Source organism: Periplaneta americana, chromosome 2 (assembly GCF_040183065.1).
Source record: "Periplaneta americana isolate PAMFEO1 chromosome 2, P.americana_PAMFEO1_priV1, whole genome shotgun sequence".
In the NCBI taxonomy this organism is placed as follows: Eukaryota; Metazoa; Arthropoda; class Insecta; order Blattodea; family Blattidae; genus Periplaneta; species Periplaneta americana.
The window spans coordinates 207,497,669-207,514,907 of NC_091118.1; the positions used below are offsets into that span (position 1 = coordinate 207,497,669).

The 17,239-nt window shown below is 35.3% G+C and overlaps 1 protein-coding gene across 2 annotated transcripts in view; it reads left to right on the top strand.

Annotated features, from left to right (window-relative positions):
- Positions 1 to 17,239, top strand: part of LOC138695094 (C3 and PZP-like alpha-2-macroglobulin domain-containing protein 8) — a 976,398-nt gene that overhangs the window by 200,654 nt on the left and 758,505 nt on the right. The window lies entirely within an intron of this gene.

Here is a 17,239-nt window from a genome sequence, read left to right on the forward strand (position 1 = left end):
GTTACATCAGCTGCTTGTCTATGCGGATGACGTGAATATGTTAGGAGAAAATCCACAAACGATTAGGAAAAATACGGGTTTTTACTCCAAGCAAGTAAAACGATAGTGTTGGAAGTAAATCCCGAAAAGACAAAGTATACGATTATGTCTCGTGACGGGAATATTGTACGAAATGGAAATATAAAAAATGGAAATTTATCCTTTGAAGAGGAGGAAAAATTCAAATACCTGGGAGCAACAGTAACAAATATAAATTATACTCGGGAGGAAATTAAATACAGAATAAATATGGGAAATGCCTGTTATTATTCGGTTGAGAAGCTTTTATCATCCAGTCTGCTGTCAAAAAATCTGAAAGTTAGAATTTATAAAACAGTTATTTCACCGGTTGTTTTTATGGTTGTGAGACTTGGACTCCCACTTTGAGAGAGGACCAGAGATTAAGGGTGTTTGAGAATAAGGTTCTTAGGAAAATATCTGGGGCTAAGAGGGATGAAGTTACAGGAGAATGGAGATAGTTACACAACGCAGAACTGCACCCATTTTATTCGTCACCTGACATAATTAGGAATATTAAATCCAGGCGTTTGTGATGGGCAGGGCATGTAGCAAGCATGGGCGAACCCAGGACAGCATATAGAGTGTTAGTTGGGAGACCGGAGGGAAAAAGACCTTTGGGGAGGCCGAGACGTAGATGGGAGGATAATATTAAAATTGATTTGAGGGAGGTGAGATATGGTGATAGGGACTGGATTAATCTTGCACAGGGTAGGGACCGATGGCCGGCTTATGTGAGGGCGGCAATGAACCTTCGGGTTCCTTAAAAGCCAGTTGTAAGTAAGTAAGAAGGTAAAATCACACTGCAAAGTACAATGATAATAATAATATTAATAATAATAATAATAATAATAATAATAATAATAATAATAATAATAATGTAGTCATCTAGTCTGCTGTGAAAAATTCTGAAAGTTAAAATTTATAAAACACATATATATCACTCACTTTACTCTTCAATATTCTTCAAACCTCTAACCCTAGCTACCTAGCTTCTCGTTTTCAACATTTGTCCTCATATCACGAAATAGATACTCGCTCACTACACCATATCACACTCTCCATTCCTAAACACAGAACATCCTTCTACTCTTCATCTTTCACCGTCTCTGCAGCTCATCTCTGGAATTCTCTACCACAACATGTCAGAGACTGTCGGACATTGTCTAGTTTCAAAAATAAATTAAAATTGCACTTTTTGAATTAGATTCCTTTCAGTTATAAGCTCTTTTCTCTGCCATAGTTTTGTAAAAATATACGCTATTTATTTCTTTCCTTCCTTTCCCCTTTCTGTTCTCTTTATCAGCCGATGAATTTATTATCATAGCATTTTTATCGTGAATTTTAATTAATTTTAATATTTATTTTCCTTTTTAGTATTATTTTATTACATTCCCTTATGATATATTCTTCCTTACATTTTCCATATTAACCATTTGTACTAAATGAGTTGCTTTCACTACATTCCAATGTATTTTACTTTCTTTTTTTTCTATTACAGTATTATTTTCATGTTGGTTAGTGTCGATTTTATTATGCTATTATTATTATTATTACTATTCTTATTTTTTGTAATATGTTAATATTCTGTTCTTTAACTTTTTGTTAAATTTTAACTGCTTGTATACTTTGTGACCTGGTAGAGTGTAAGAGAAGGCCCTATGACCTTAACTTTGCCAGTATAAATAAAGAATTATTATTATTATTATTATTATTATTATTATTATTATTATTATTATTATATTACCGGTTGTTCTGTATGGTTGTGAGACTTGGACTCTCACTTTGAGAGAGGAACAGACATTAAGGATATTTGAGAATAAGGTTCTTATGAAAATATTTGGAGCTAATAGGGATGAAGTTACAGGAGAATGGAGAAAGTTACACAACGCAGAACTGCACGCATTGTATTCTTAACCTGACATAATTAGGGACATTAAATTCAGACGTTTGAGATGGGCAGGGCATGTAGCACGTATGGGCGGATCCAGAAATTGATATAGAGTGTTAGTTGGGAGGACGGAGGAGGGGGGGGGGAAGTTCTCTATGACGTTATAGGCTAACTCCCACAATATGGGTAATACTCGCAAAAAATTTCTAAATACAACGTTTGACGTGTCTAAGTTTTCTTGCCCGAAATTTTAATTTTATTTACTATTATGTGTTATTTTTAAACAATTTATAAGTTAAAATACTGCATAGACGTGAGCTGAACCATGCGGTTTGTAACTGAATAGTGAAATCCAGCATAAAAACGCATTTGAACATCTGTGTATTTCTGCAGTACATGAATTTTTAAATTCTTAATTCAATAACAGCGTGCAGTATTGAGAAATAGCGAATCACAACCGTTTGAATTTCCACTCCACTCCCCCCGTTTCCAGTCTATTAGGTGTCTATGTCTCTCTTCTCCCCTTACACTGACGTGACAGCGAAATCGCGCTTGTCAGCAGGCTTGTCAGTGTGAATCAGGCTACATGCGAACTGACATCTCTTACACGGGAGATCGAGCAATGCGGCTAGATGAACCGTAACCATGACAGCACCATTATGCAGGGGCATTTATTTCATAAACTATCCATTCATTTCTGATGCTCGTTAAATGAGGCCCTTGGTATCGTGACACATTTCATTTGTTTATGAATTTGTGAACGACAAAGAACACATTACACTTGCCTCGATTGTACGCCTATTTGTATGTATATAATATGTATTATTACTAGACCCCGGATGTTTAGGCATACGGTATATAACAGTTAAAATAGGCAGGCAAAAAAGGCAATAAAAACGTAAAAATAGGCACAATAAATTAAAAAAAAGGCATTATACATTTTTAAAATGCATAACACATTTCACCAATAAATTTAACATCTTGATTACACAACTTTTAACACTGTATAACTTCGGAATATGTACGATAAGAACTTTCTTGTGTTAAATATTATTAACCTACCTTGTTAACATGTTTCGACTTATTTTCGGTCATCTTCGGAACTGGTCGTTGTTAGTCTTGGCGCCTCTTGTTTCCTGTGTGGGTGCGTTCGTAGTGTAGAGTCAAAGAGTGTATGTGTTTTGAAGTTGAGTTGTGTGTTGAGAATATCGTTGGGGTGTGTTTTCGTGTGTCTGTATATTTCATATTGTTGTAGTGTGTTGAGTTTCTGGCTTTTTGGTTGGATTTGCAGCATTTCCATGTCTGTGTTGATGTCTCTGTAGGTGTGGTTGGCATTTGTGATGTGTTCTGCATATGTGCACACGTTACAAAGAACACATCACAGCCATAACAAAATTACCAAACACTTCCACATATGCAGAACACATCACAAATGCCAACCACACCTACAGAGACATCAACACAGACATGGAAATACTACACATCCAACCAAAAAGCCAGAAACTCAACACACTAGAACAATATGAAATATACAGACACACGAAAACACACCCCAACGATAATCACAACATACAACTCAACTTCAAAACACATACACTCTTTGACTCTACACTACGAACACATCCACAGGAAGCAAGAGGCGCCAAGACTAACAACGACCAGTTCCGAAGATGACCGAAAATAGGTCGAAACATGTTAACAAGGTACGTTAATAATATTTAACACAAGAAAGTTCTCATCATACATATTCCGAAATAAATTTAAATTCTATCAACATAACTCACATTTTTACTTCGTAGCTGACACATGTATGTATGTATGTATGTATGTACGTATGTATGTATGTGTTTATTAACACTACAATTGGGTATACACCCGGTGGAAGTGATATATAATAGTATACGCTACATGCTGACTTATAAAATACTTTTTTTTTTTCGTGATCAACTGTCTTTTTACATACCTTACAAAACAGAACTGTCCCATCAGTTGAAAACACATGGGCACCAAATTCACTAACGTAAGCATGAAGTTTACTTTGCAACGGTTTAATGAATTTAGCATTCTAGCTAACCGATCTTATACCTTCTGTCACCCGTCAATAACTGACTGTTCCTCGTCAACGGAGACGGGAACTCTGGCAGAATGCCTTTTAAAATGTGTTAAATCTATTTTTTTTATTGGGTTATTTTACGACGCTGTTAAATCTATCTTCATTTTGAAAGTAAATCTGTACGAATTACACCTTTGTGATTGAAACGTCACAGTTTTATGTTGCCCTTTTCTGCCTCTTTTAGTATAAATGTCTAATTTACGAACTAAATATTTTTTTGTCTTTTTGATTATTTATCTATTATTTATTAATTTATTATTAAAAATTGCTTACAAGTATATTTTAATTTATTTCTATAACCGCTACAATGAAAGTGACTTCACCGAATGTATATTATTGTCTTTCAGTCAGTTCATATTCTCTTTGCAGCAATGAGTGCTGCCGTGCAAAAATGTATGACAGTAAGCGTTTTAATTATCGCTTGTGTTTATTTGACAAGGCAAAAATGAGTGCGGGTCTAACGTTATTTTCAACGGTCATTTTTCTTTCAGTTTTCACTGCCGTTATTGTAGCTTCATCGCTGCACAGTGAACTGCCACCATTTTGAATTTTGAAAAATATATACATAATCTATTTTAAGTCGTAGAAATGTTTTTTCATATAGCAGAAGGACAGTGTTTTAGACATAGTAATTATCATTATTATTGTACAAGATACAGTAATGGAGGAAAATATGTTGAATATTTCCAAAATTTTACTGATGTAAGCTGTACCTAACCGCTTTTAAGAGAACAGTGTATTATGATAATAAATGACTGAAAGAATTTTAGATTTGTCCTTTAAATGTGGAGACATTTAATCGATTTTTGACCCAAAATCGCATACAAAAGTCCTTTGTATTCCATGTTAAAACTTTCGTACACTACTTTTTAACACTTGAATATAGATAATTGATTAAATGGCGATCTTACTCGTGTTAATTATGTAAGCATGTGCGGCTTACAGTTGTTTCGGTGCTTCTTCACACCATCCTCATAGCCTACTACATCTCAGCGCTATGTCAACTTCGCTGCCTGTTGTATGGGTGCGTTCGTGTGATTAAGAGTTGTGTCAAATAGTGTGTGTGTTCTGAAATTGATCTGTGTTGAGAATTTGATTAGGGTGTGTTTTAGTGTGTCTGTATATTTCATATTGTTCTAGTGTGTTGAGTTTTTGGTTTTTGGGTTGTATGTGTAGGATTTCCATGTCTGTATTTATGTTACTGTATGTGTGGTTAGCATTAGTTATGTGATCGGCATATGTAGATGTATTGTGTCCTCTGGTTATTGCTTTAATGTGTTCTTTGTATCGAGTTTGGAATGATCTGCCTGTCTGTCCAATGTAGAAACTGTCGCAACTATTGCATGTGAGTTTGTATGCGCCTGTGTGGTTGTATTTATTTGTTTGTGTTGTTTGTGTGTTGAGATGTCTTTGTAGTGTGTTTTCTGTTCTGTATGCTATGTTGTATTTCTGTTTTCTGAATGAGGATGCGATCTTGTGTGTGTTTTTGTTTTCGTATGTTACTGTGATGTATTTCTTGTGTTCTTGTGTTTGTGTTGTGTTTTGTGTTTGTTGAGTTTTTGTTTTGTTATGATGTTGTCTATTATGTTTGGATTGTAACCGTTTTCTTGTGCTATGTATTTGATTGTGTTCACTTCTTCATTGTAGTGTTGTTGGCTCATGGGTATGTTGAGTAATCTGTGTACCATTGTCCTGAATGCAGCATGTTTGTGTTGTGTGGGGTGGTTAGATGTGTTATGTATGTGTGTGGTGGTGGTGGTTGGTTTTCTGTATATTTTGAAGGTGTGTTTGTTGTCAATTTTTGTTATGGTGATGTCTAAGAAATTTATGGAGTTATTGTTTTCGAGTTCCAGTGTGTATTGGAGTTTAGGGTGTATTTTGTTTATGTATTGGTGTCGTTTGTTTCCTTTGTATAGTATGAGTATGTCGTCTACGTATCTGTGCCAGTATATCATGTTGTCTGCATATTTGTTGTGTTCATTGTTGAGTATGTATGTTTGTTCTATGTTGTGCAAAAATATCTTTGCTAGAATGCTAGATATGGGTGATCCCACTGGCAATCCTTCCGTTTGGGTGTAGTATTTGTTGTTGTGTGTGAAATAGTTTTGCTTTGTTATGATGTCTGTGATTTGGATGATTTCTTCGATGTGTTCTTGTGGTGTGTTGTTGTCTATGAGCATTTGTTTTAGTATCTGTAAGACACTCGGGAGGAAATTAAACGCAAAATAAATATGGGAAATGCCTGTTATTATTCAGTTGAGAAGCTTTTGTCATCTAGTCTGCTATCAAAAAATCTGAAAGTTAGAATTTATAAAACAGTTATATTACCGGTTGTTCTGTATGGTTCTGAAACTTGGACTCTCACTTTGAGAGAGGAAAAGAGGTTAAGGGTGTTTGAGAATAAGGTTCTTAGGAAAATATCTGGGCTAAGAGGGATGAAGTTACAGGAGAATGGAGAAAGTTACACAACGCAGAACTGCACCCATTTTATTCGTCACCTGACATAATTAGGAATATTAAATCCAGACTTTTGAGATGGGCAGGGCATGTAGCACGTATGGGCGAACCCAGGAAAGCATATAGAGTGTTAGTTGGGAGACCGGAGGGAAAAAGACCTTTGGGGAGGCCGAGACATAGATGAGAAGATAATATTAAAATGGATTTGAAGGAGGTGGGATATGATGATAGATGGATTAATCTTGCTCAGGTTAGGGACCAATGGCGGGCTTATGTGAGGGCGGCAATGAACCTCCGGGTTCCTTAAAAGCCAGTAAGTAACTAAGTATCTGTAATGTGTCTTGTATCGGTATGTTAGTGTATAAGTTAGTGATTCCTTTGTTTTCTAATAACTATTTATTAATCTAAAAGTACTGTCTAATAACTACACTAAATTCCAACAGAAAATTAATTCAGACCACGTAGAAATTAAAGATTGAATTTTATTAAATTTTCACCAGCGAAAGGTGTACATAACAAGTTAATAGCGTTCCTTGCACAGGATTTCACGGTATAGTAATATACGTTACAAGAGCGGTATGTTGACGTTTTCATGGTCGAGGGAAAGATTGAAAAAGCGAAACGTAGTTGAGCTTTTTTAATTTCCGAGATCATGAAAACAAACATACCGCTCGTGTATCGTACATTATTTTGTGCGAAGATCGTTTATTACATACCTGAAAGACGAATTTCTAATTAGTTGCAAATGAAATCTCCATGTTGGTTTCTGTTTAATGACGGCAACTTCGGAAAACCAAAATATCTTTCTTCAACATTGTTGCTATAAAATCTTTTCTGTGTTTACTATACTCCAGCAGGCCGTGATATACGTCTGTCTTTCCCCCCCCCCCCCCAGTCTATAAATGCGAACTTAAAACAAACGGTAAGGTTATGTAATGATTTATTTTTCATTTTAATATTTTAACAATATTATTTATATAACATATTGCAATAATAACATCCGCATCTGGAATCTTGTTGATTTTTTCACGGCTTCCTTAATGTTACTTGTATCAGGAATGCAATAAGTTTCGTGGAGTAGTAGACTTTACTTAATTTTTGCAAATATTTAAAAACAATAATTAACATTGCAATTTAGGTGAAATTGCAGTGGTAAGTTTCCAATTTATAATTATTACTATGTTAAACGTCTCTAAAAATAATATATTAAAAGCCTAAAGCAGTAAAATGAATGTCGCGCTTAAGCGGTAAGAAGAGGGAAATTGTTACGTGTGTTACGTTGGGAATACTGAATGTGGTATTTCACACTTACCGCGTATTGGTTCTGTGCGGAAAACAAGCAAATACGCACGATCTCGCACAAATTAAATATTGAAGTTAGTTTTCCTACATTCAGCAACGAGAATGTAAAACATTCGAGTTCCAGTTTTAATATAACATCGAGAATTTTTTTTTCAATGTCTTGTAGCTTCGAGATATTCTATCGATCTATCAACCGACAACAAAATATATCTGTACGATCAAGTGGATGAGGGAAAGGGTGCTTGAGACCTTGAAACTTCTCAGAGATATGAAAGACCACGTGTTGAGCTTGCGAGTGAAAGAGATGGGCTTTTAAAATCTTAACCCAATATAGAAGAACATGAGAAGTTTTGAAGTGTATTGACTATAGGGGAAGGGAAGGGGGGGGATCCAAGTGTTCAGAGGAACACACTGCTGAGAAGGTCGTGGACATCGCTGAGATATTGGGAGTTTGGTTAGACATAGCTCACATGTGGTCGTATCGACGAATAGGGGCAGAGGGGTGGGAGAGAAAAAATACCCCCTGGCTTTGCAATAAACCACACCATCCCTTCACTCCGCACCCCCTTCAACTTTATTCTCAGTAGAGATACGTTTTCTGCTTGCTAGAAGGAGGGGGTAGGGGAAAAAAACTGACTTCTATACACAACTACACACATACGAACTTCTGGTTTTTTGGCGTTTTCCTCTTATTTGTTTTAGCCATGAAAGTAAACGCAACTTCTGTTGATTTGTTCGCTTTTTGTATATGTATGCTTGTTGGGCGAGAGAGATAGAAGGGTCCTTCGCTATTTGTCTAGCCACGCATTCGCCTCTTTCCACCCCTCCCCCCCACTGTCTGTTCTTTTCTTCATTTCTCCGTGCGTTCCTTTTCAGCAATTCGTGCATGCAGCTGTACAGTTTTTCGTTCGACAATGTTTCTGTGATTCATTTGTTCCGCCAGACATTCAAGTTTCAACTACCCTCATTTCTTTCGAATATTCCATCCAACTCTCCCCCCTTACTTTCAGTTTTGTAATCTTCGTAAGTCGTGAGTAGAGACAGTTCGGTTTTTAAATGAGCTAATCTTCCAACGTTCCATTTCACTACACATGCTTTCATCAGATGAAAATATGCCACAAAAGATACAGGAGGAAAAAAAACTGAAAAATGCGTTTCGTACATTCAGAATATTTTCAATTAAGCATTACGTAAGCTAATTCAGAGTCATCCTTTCGCTTTCGTAACACACAATAGTAAGAGGTAGTGCCATGTGATAGTAATTTCTTCACATAAACACGCAAAAATATACATATGCATATACAGCGTGTTCCACAAAATTAATATCGATAAAAAACATACATGTCTCGCAAACGATTTTATCTAGCCATGTATATATTTGCTTATTACATACTTCTTTATTTATTTTGTACCTAGTTACTTTGTATTTATTTATTTATTTATTTATTCATGCATGCATAGCAGGTATTAATAATTCTACATCATGTAGGGAATATTTTAAGAATTTAACATTTTTACGGTTTATACTTTATACATTTTTAAATTTACGGAATTAATACATTTTGATAAGAACCATTTCCATGTATTATGGGTCCCTATCACCACGGCAAGGCGCGTCCTCAGGTTGCGGATCGAGGAGACGGCCTCCAGATATGGAGGGTAGCTGTGAATATATTGAATAAGCAGTCGCGGACAGCCGATGAGGGGTGGTCCCCCAGCTTGGGGGTTGGGCGAAGGGCTAACAACCCATCACCGTAAAAACAGCTTGTTACGAATCCTTCAAATAAGATCCAGATGTTTGAGATGGGCAGGGCATGTAGCTCGTATGGGCGAATCCAGAAATGCATATAGAGTGTTAGTTGGGAGGATGATAGAGACTGGATTAATCTTGCTCAGGATAGGGACCAATGGCGGGCTTATGTGAGGGCGGCAATGAACCTCCGGGTTCCTTAAAAGCCAGTAAGTAAGAAAGTAAGTAAGATAAGAACCATTTTTATCAAAATAGTGATTTTCATTACTACAACTCTCGTTTTAAGGATATTCTTAATATTCCAACACATCGTTTGACAAGTTTCAACAAAACGTATATGGTCTATGGCTTAAAAATGTATAATGGTTTGCCTGATGAAATTTAAAAAATGAATGATTCAAGATGTTTTAAAAGTACAGTCTGATCCGTTTGGGTAGGGATAATATTAATTTATTATTACAAAGCTATTATGACAGTAGGAAAATTTTTTTGCTGGTTATACAATGATTAAAAGATGGGAGTTTCCATATATAACAATCAACAATTCATAATCTGAAAGGACAAATGAGAATTGTAGATGATTGAAATGGCTACTACAAATCAACAGCGGGCACAATGTGTTCTTTGGTATGCTAAATTTGAGAGTGTTAAAAGAGTTCAAAGGGAATTTCGACGTGAGCATGGTGTGCGTAATGTACCTAAATACGATTCTCTATTGTTGTATTGAACATCTGTAGAAACAGGTTCTGTGTTAAAAAATATGCAGGATGTCGCAGGCGAAACCCATTCCAACTATTCTTTTGAATCGTCAACGAACGACTAGCAGAACACTTTGCTTTGCAAACCACGCGTAGAACAAAAACGTTCTACATCTCTCGCATAGATGGCATAAGAGGCGAGACATTGGATTGTCTCTTTCTCATTGGCTGGAACCAACGAGCTAGTATCTAACTCGTTGGCTGGAACCATTCAGCATGACCTCCATTAGTCTATAAAATTATCTGTAGTAATGTCACGAGAGGTCTGAGATCTGCCGATAAATCCACGAGCTTCGCTCGTGGATTTATCTGGGAAATCTCAGACCTCGAGTGACATTTATTAGGACTATTTCGTGAATAAAATAAAAATTTAAATAATATATCCCTAAAATTCGATCACAAAATGTTAATAATTGTATATTAACGAATACTTAACCTATTCAGACATTGTGAAGTTAAAATACTCGTAGACGAATATCGATTATTGCAATAAAGAAATTCGATGTTATTATTCAGTAATGCCGATTGCGAAAATCGAAATACAGGTTTAACATTGTTAATTACATGTACTGCACTTTTCTCTTATTATTATAACAAATACATTTTCATTATCTGCTGAAATCATAATTTAATTTAACAGTAACAGTGTGGGCAGCTATATATCAATGCTTATGTATTCACAGCGAGAATGTTGCTACACAGTGAAGCCATCTCTGTACAGATAGGCCTAATTAAAACACGAATTCTATTACGCCATACGAAAGGCAGTTTGATCAAAGACATTATTACTATGCAAGGTCTTTGAGTTTGATATGCGATGATGTTACATAAATTTGAACGTCTATTAATTGTTTAATTTCAATACAAATGTTATAGGCTACAATTTTATAGGTTACGTTAGGCCTACCTGTGGAAGCAGGACCAATGTCAGCTGTGCCTTGTTTCGACCGTTACAATGAGTGCTACACGAAAGCATTTTTTATAGCTCGACAAACGCATTCTCGCTGTAGTGTGTAACGGAACTAAAGCTGCATCTACACAGTTCAATATTCCAATCGCGTATGCGTGCAATCTGGGAAGAATAGAATCAAGTTTAAAAGGTACGTTCAATTAAGATGCATAAGGATTTTGTGTCTACATGGTGCGCCGTTTTGAACGTGGTCTTCACTGCGTAAATATATTAATTAATATTAAATATCAATCTTGCATTCATTGCTTTAAAGTTGAAAGAAAAGTTTAACCGTGTAGTTGCATCTTAATGTATTCATGATCATCAATTTACGGGGAAACAGTTGGCGACAACGACTAAACAAAAGAACGACCATGCGATAAATTGATAGCGATAAATCTAGCTGCAGAAATTATCGCAAAGTCTGACTGTGATTGGTTGGAATTCAAAATTTCATTACACTTCATTGGTCGAAAATGGAATGACGTCATATAAACGAAATAGTCCAAGATAGCTTTTCTAAATTACAATTTATCAACTGAACCTTATTATGAAGTACATTTTTTGCGTTACATCTCTATTTAACTATGCAAATTTCAGGTTTGTGTTCATTATTTTTCACACTTAACAAATGCAGTATTATGATTTACCTTCTCGCTCGGGAGCATTCGGCACGGTTCGGAAATGTTCGCTGACAGGTTACATCAAACAATTAAATAGTATCATGGGTTAAGATACTATGTCAATTCGTTACTATTCTTTTGAACGACGATTCGTTACGATTCTTTTGAACGACGATTCGTTGATACTACGAATCGATTCTTACGATTCTTTATTATTAGTCGTTCGAATGAACGATTCGTTCACGAATCGACCCAACTCTAATTACGAGGGCCGTAAAAAAATAAGTTCCCCAGTAGCCGTTAACAGAAAGAAAACACAATTTCATTGGAAAAATTTATTGGAACAGACACAGCAATTGTTGAAATATTTTTCAACATATTCCCCGACGGAATTGAGACATTTGCCATACATGGAATCGACAGAGAGGCGCAGACGGCTGTCAAGCGCTGGTTTCGATTCCAGGCGGCTGACTTCTACCATACAAGAATACAAAAATTGTTCCTAGGATGTGACAAATGACTCAATTCCAGTGGGGGATATGTTGACAAATAGCGCAACAATTGCTGTATCTGTTTCAATAAATCTTTCCATGTAATTGTGTTTTTTCCTGTAAACGGCCCCAGGGAAAATTACTGTTTAGACGGCCTCGTAATTTCGGTCGAGTGGCCAAAATTTGTAAAAGCACTTCTTTTGATATTATTAGCAAGTGGAAGAAAAAAATTAACTTTTTTATCTGCCGCCATCAGAGTGCTTTTTGTAAGCGAAGAGAAAGGGCTACAAGTGTTTAAAATGTGGATATGGAGAGAATAGAGCGAGTGAAATTGACAGACAGAAAAAGAAGTGAAGCCATGCTTGAAAGAGTGGGTGAAGAAAGAATGATGCTGAAACTGATCAGGAAGAGAAAAGGGAATTGGTTGGATCACTGGCTGAGATAAAACTGCCTACTGAAGGATGCACTGGAAGGAATGGTTAACGGGAAAATAATTCGGAATAGAAGAAGATATCAGATGATAGACGATATTATAGGTGATACAACACGCTAATCCCTTATTCATCTGTCGTAAAAAATCTTGGCTTCTTTTTTGATAATAATCTAAGTTGGAATTTTCAAGTTAAAGAAACGATAAAAAAAAAATCTGTTCCTCCATTCACTGTTTGAGTCGTTTGAGAAACGTCTTGCCCCAGCAACTAAAACTTACCCTAGTACAAACCCTAGTAATGCCGCACTTCGATTATTGTGACGTTTTGTTAAGTGACCTAAGTTCTGAATTGTCAGTCAAGTTACAGCGAGCTCAGAATATGTGCGTCAGATACGTGTGCAACATCCGACGATTTGATCACATATCACCGTCCTTTGCAAGTCTTTCGTGACTCCGACTTAAAGAACGCAGAACTTTACACTCTTTGTCTTTACTCTTTCGAATTCTGCACACTTCAACACCAAATTACCTTTCGTCTAGTTTCTCTTATCTATACTCTAACCACGACGTAAATACCAGATCACTTATCTGTGGCACGCTAAGTATACCTCTTCATCATTCATCATCTTTTACAGTATCCACCTCGCGTCAATGGAATTCCTTGTCACAAAGTATTAGGGGCTGCAAGACAATAAACACCTTTAAAAACAGCTTAAAAGATAACCTTCTTAGCATTTCACTCCAATCATACTGATTTAAACTATCACTGACTACATTGTTACTTCTTTCTTTAGACATCATCCTGATAGTGCTGTATTGTCAAAATTGTCTCATAATAATCTCTTTCTATTATCTAAAATATATTAACATTCTATGTATTTTAGCTTAATTCTGCTACACAGTTTATTTCAGTGTTTAATTAATAGTTCATAGTATTTTGTTGTTTAATTCGTAAATAACTCTTGTATACATGTAGCTCTCATCTAAATCAAATTGTTGAATTCTTTGTAAGTTCATGCATATGTATATATACTTTATGTTGGTTGAGTGGAAGAGAAGGCCTTACGGCCTTAACTCTGCCAGCTAAAATAAATCATTATTATTATTATTATTATTATTATTATTATTATTATTATTGTTATTATTATTATTATTATTATTATTATTATTATTTTATTTTAGTTGGTTATTTTACGACGCTTTATCAACATCTTAGATTATTTAGCGTCTGAATGAGATGAAGGTGATAATTCCGGTGAAATGAGTCCGGGGTCCAACACCGAAAGTTACCCAGCATTTGCTCATATTGGGTTGAGGGAAAGCCCCGGAAAAAAACTCAACCAGGTAACTTGTTCCGACCGGGAATCAAACCCGGGCCACCTGGTTTCGCGGCTAGACGCGCTAACCGTTACTCCACAGGTGTGGACTTATTATTATTATTATTATTATTATTATTATTATTATTATTATTATTATTATTAAGGTACAAGGGTGTAATGCCGAGACAAAGAGGAATGCGAAAAATATGAGTGGAGAATGCTGGGCTTGCAGTGAAAGACCTGCCCTTGTGCAGAAAACTATGAATGAATGAATATGCATAGATTTGGTATTTTATTAGTTCGTAATATGACTGGCTGTAGCCGCTGAAAGGAACCATTTCAGCTCTATCCCATGAAGATACTAACAGTAACACTTCCTGGAGAGACCCCCCGAGCCTGTTTGATGGACCATTTTATTGTCCTTGACAGGAGAGCTATGGGGAAGTGCGTTGCGGAATATCCGTAAAAGATTTAAAGGTGAAACCGATGCCTTGTATGTGGTGAAAGCCAGGGAAAGAAAAGGAATCTGAAAGGACGGGGAAGGCTGTATGAAAGGAGATGGAAAGGGAGAGTGTGTTATTTCATGGTTCAAAGATTTTATGTACGTTTTGTCATTGCGTTGGTGTTTTCTTCCACTGAGCAGTCTTCTATTTCCCCATTCCTTTCTTCCATAACACTTGCACAATAAACTTGATGTAAAAGTATAAAAGCGTATGAAATTGGAAATTCCGTGACGCTAGGCTTCTAGAAGAATTTCTTAAAAAAGGTCGCAGGAGGGATTCACCTGCGGAGGGACTGATTTCAAAGCTAGACTTATGCACTCAAAACCAATGGACCGTATATTATTCAATCGTGTAAGAACGAAGGCACTGTTAGACTATACCATAAAGCTTGATGTCTTATTACATTTCCAACATAACCATAACAAATTATAATACATTTTTATATTATTATAACATAATACAGTATATAATGAACTGAAGTTACCCCTATTATTAAATATTAGCCGTACCCGTGCGCTCCGCTGCACCCGTTAGAAATAAATATAAAGTAATTACATAATTAAAATAGGACATTTGATCTAGGGAACATTCGTGTTTGATAGAAGGATAAATCGTTTAATATGTTACTTAACTTAAATTGTATTTTAAAAAATTAAAATGCGACCATTTTGATCCAGAGACCACTCATTTGGTGCAATGACAATTCCTTTAACATGTTTCTTAATTGTTATTACACGCAACTATAGTTTAATAAAGATTGACATATCATTTAGTTTTAATGTGTATACTTTATTTTACTTGCTATATGTTTCCATTGAATTATGGTAATAAATTAATTTTATTCCTTGTTTTCTACGTCTTCAGTAAATGGCGCTTAACCCACTATGGTTCTGTACTCTTCAAATAACTTAAATAGTGATATAGCATATATTATAGTGATATCTATATATATAATTTCAACTGGTAATGGAAATTACGGGAAAACGGCTGAACGGATTTTAATGAGTGACCCCTCATTTTCATGCCTGCCATCCAAAGTTTTTCGGAAAAGTAGTAGTTTTCAGTGAAATGTCAATTTTCCTACATAATTTTCCTATTTTCCAAAATCCATCTGTTGTCAGTTTTGAGAACTAATTTTATTCAATCACGGCCGACTTGATTGAATTTCAGAACAAAACACACACTACAATAAACAATAGGCTATTACACGAAGGCCATGACCTGCAGGATTTCCGACATATTTAGAGCTCAATTCAATTTGTTATTAAAAACTGATTCTGTAGTGTATAATTTTCTGAGTACAGCTGTGTATTGGATATTCAAATCTACGAAACTTGAGCTGGATCGATGACATTATTACCATTAGAAATTAAATATTATTATAGTTAATATCATGATGCGTCTATTCTTCATTAATTGTACATAATATTGATGCTATATTGATGACATGAAAGTGAAACGTTTTGAGGTTATGTAAGTAAATGTGTGGAATATCTTAATTTAGATCTTCATTTCTATAATTTACTGAGTGACTGCTATATATAACTACAAAGCTTAAGTAAGATAATAATATTGTTATTAAAAATCAAATATTTTTATACTTATTAAACCAGTGGGGTTGGGTCTTTTTCATATACTTAATGGCGGTGTGGTGTAGATATTAATATGTGTCATTGTCTTCAGTATTGGCTCGAGAGAGCGCAAAATTACAGTTCCTAAGGAGAGATAAAAAGGTATTACTTACTGATAAAATAAGAGGCCTAGAAAATTTTGTAGTCTCCAGATAATTTCAGCAAGATCCCTTAGTAGGATAAAATGGTTTTACGCTCTACATTTAAGTTCTACATGCAGCAGCTATACGAAAATGCTATTGTTCGAAAGCTTAGCAAACCTGACATTTTTTTTAACTTTTGCCTACAATCCACAATGACCTGAAATAGCTACTGCTATCGTCCTGACATTGATACTTGCGTTTTCGCGTTGAAACTCAAAAACTGAAGTTGGATAGGTTCAAGAAGAAGTATTTGGCCTAAAAAAATTCATTCAGAGGGAGTATGTTTCATTATTATGGAAGCAAATAACTATCAAAAAGACAAGTATTCTTCATTGAAAATAAATCTGAAAAATTTTTATTTGAACGTCTAACGAACTTAGTTTGCAGCAGCATTTGCTGCACAAGCCACTAGTATAATTATAGTTCTTTCTTTCGAAAATGTAAGAATTCACGATCTCCTATGTACCATTGCCATGGAATGAAAAAATGTGTTTTTTCTTCCTACTCAAAAATTTTATATTTTGCACATAGGAGTTATTGCAGGAACAACAACGCTATAATCTGAGGTGGCGGTGAAAATGTATTGTATTGTTATTTTAAAAGTCTTGTATATAATTAGCTTTCGATATTACTTCATACAAACACAGAAAAATTCTCTGTAGGCTATGTTTAATAGCTTTCGATTGTTGATGTCCAAGGCCCCTTATAGATGAAGTAATTTGTTTCCATTTCATTACAGGTCAATAGGTGGCATCGTTATTTTAATTTTAAAACTCATTTATCTCATTAAATATCAGTCCTATCAAAATTTTGTATAGCATA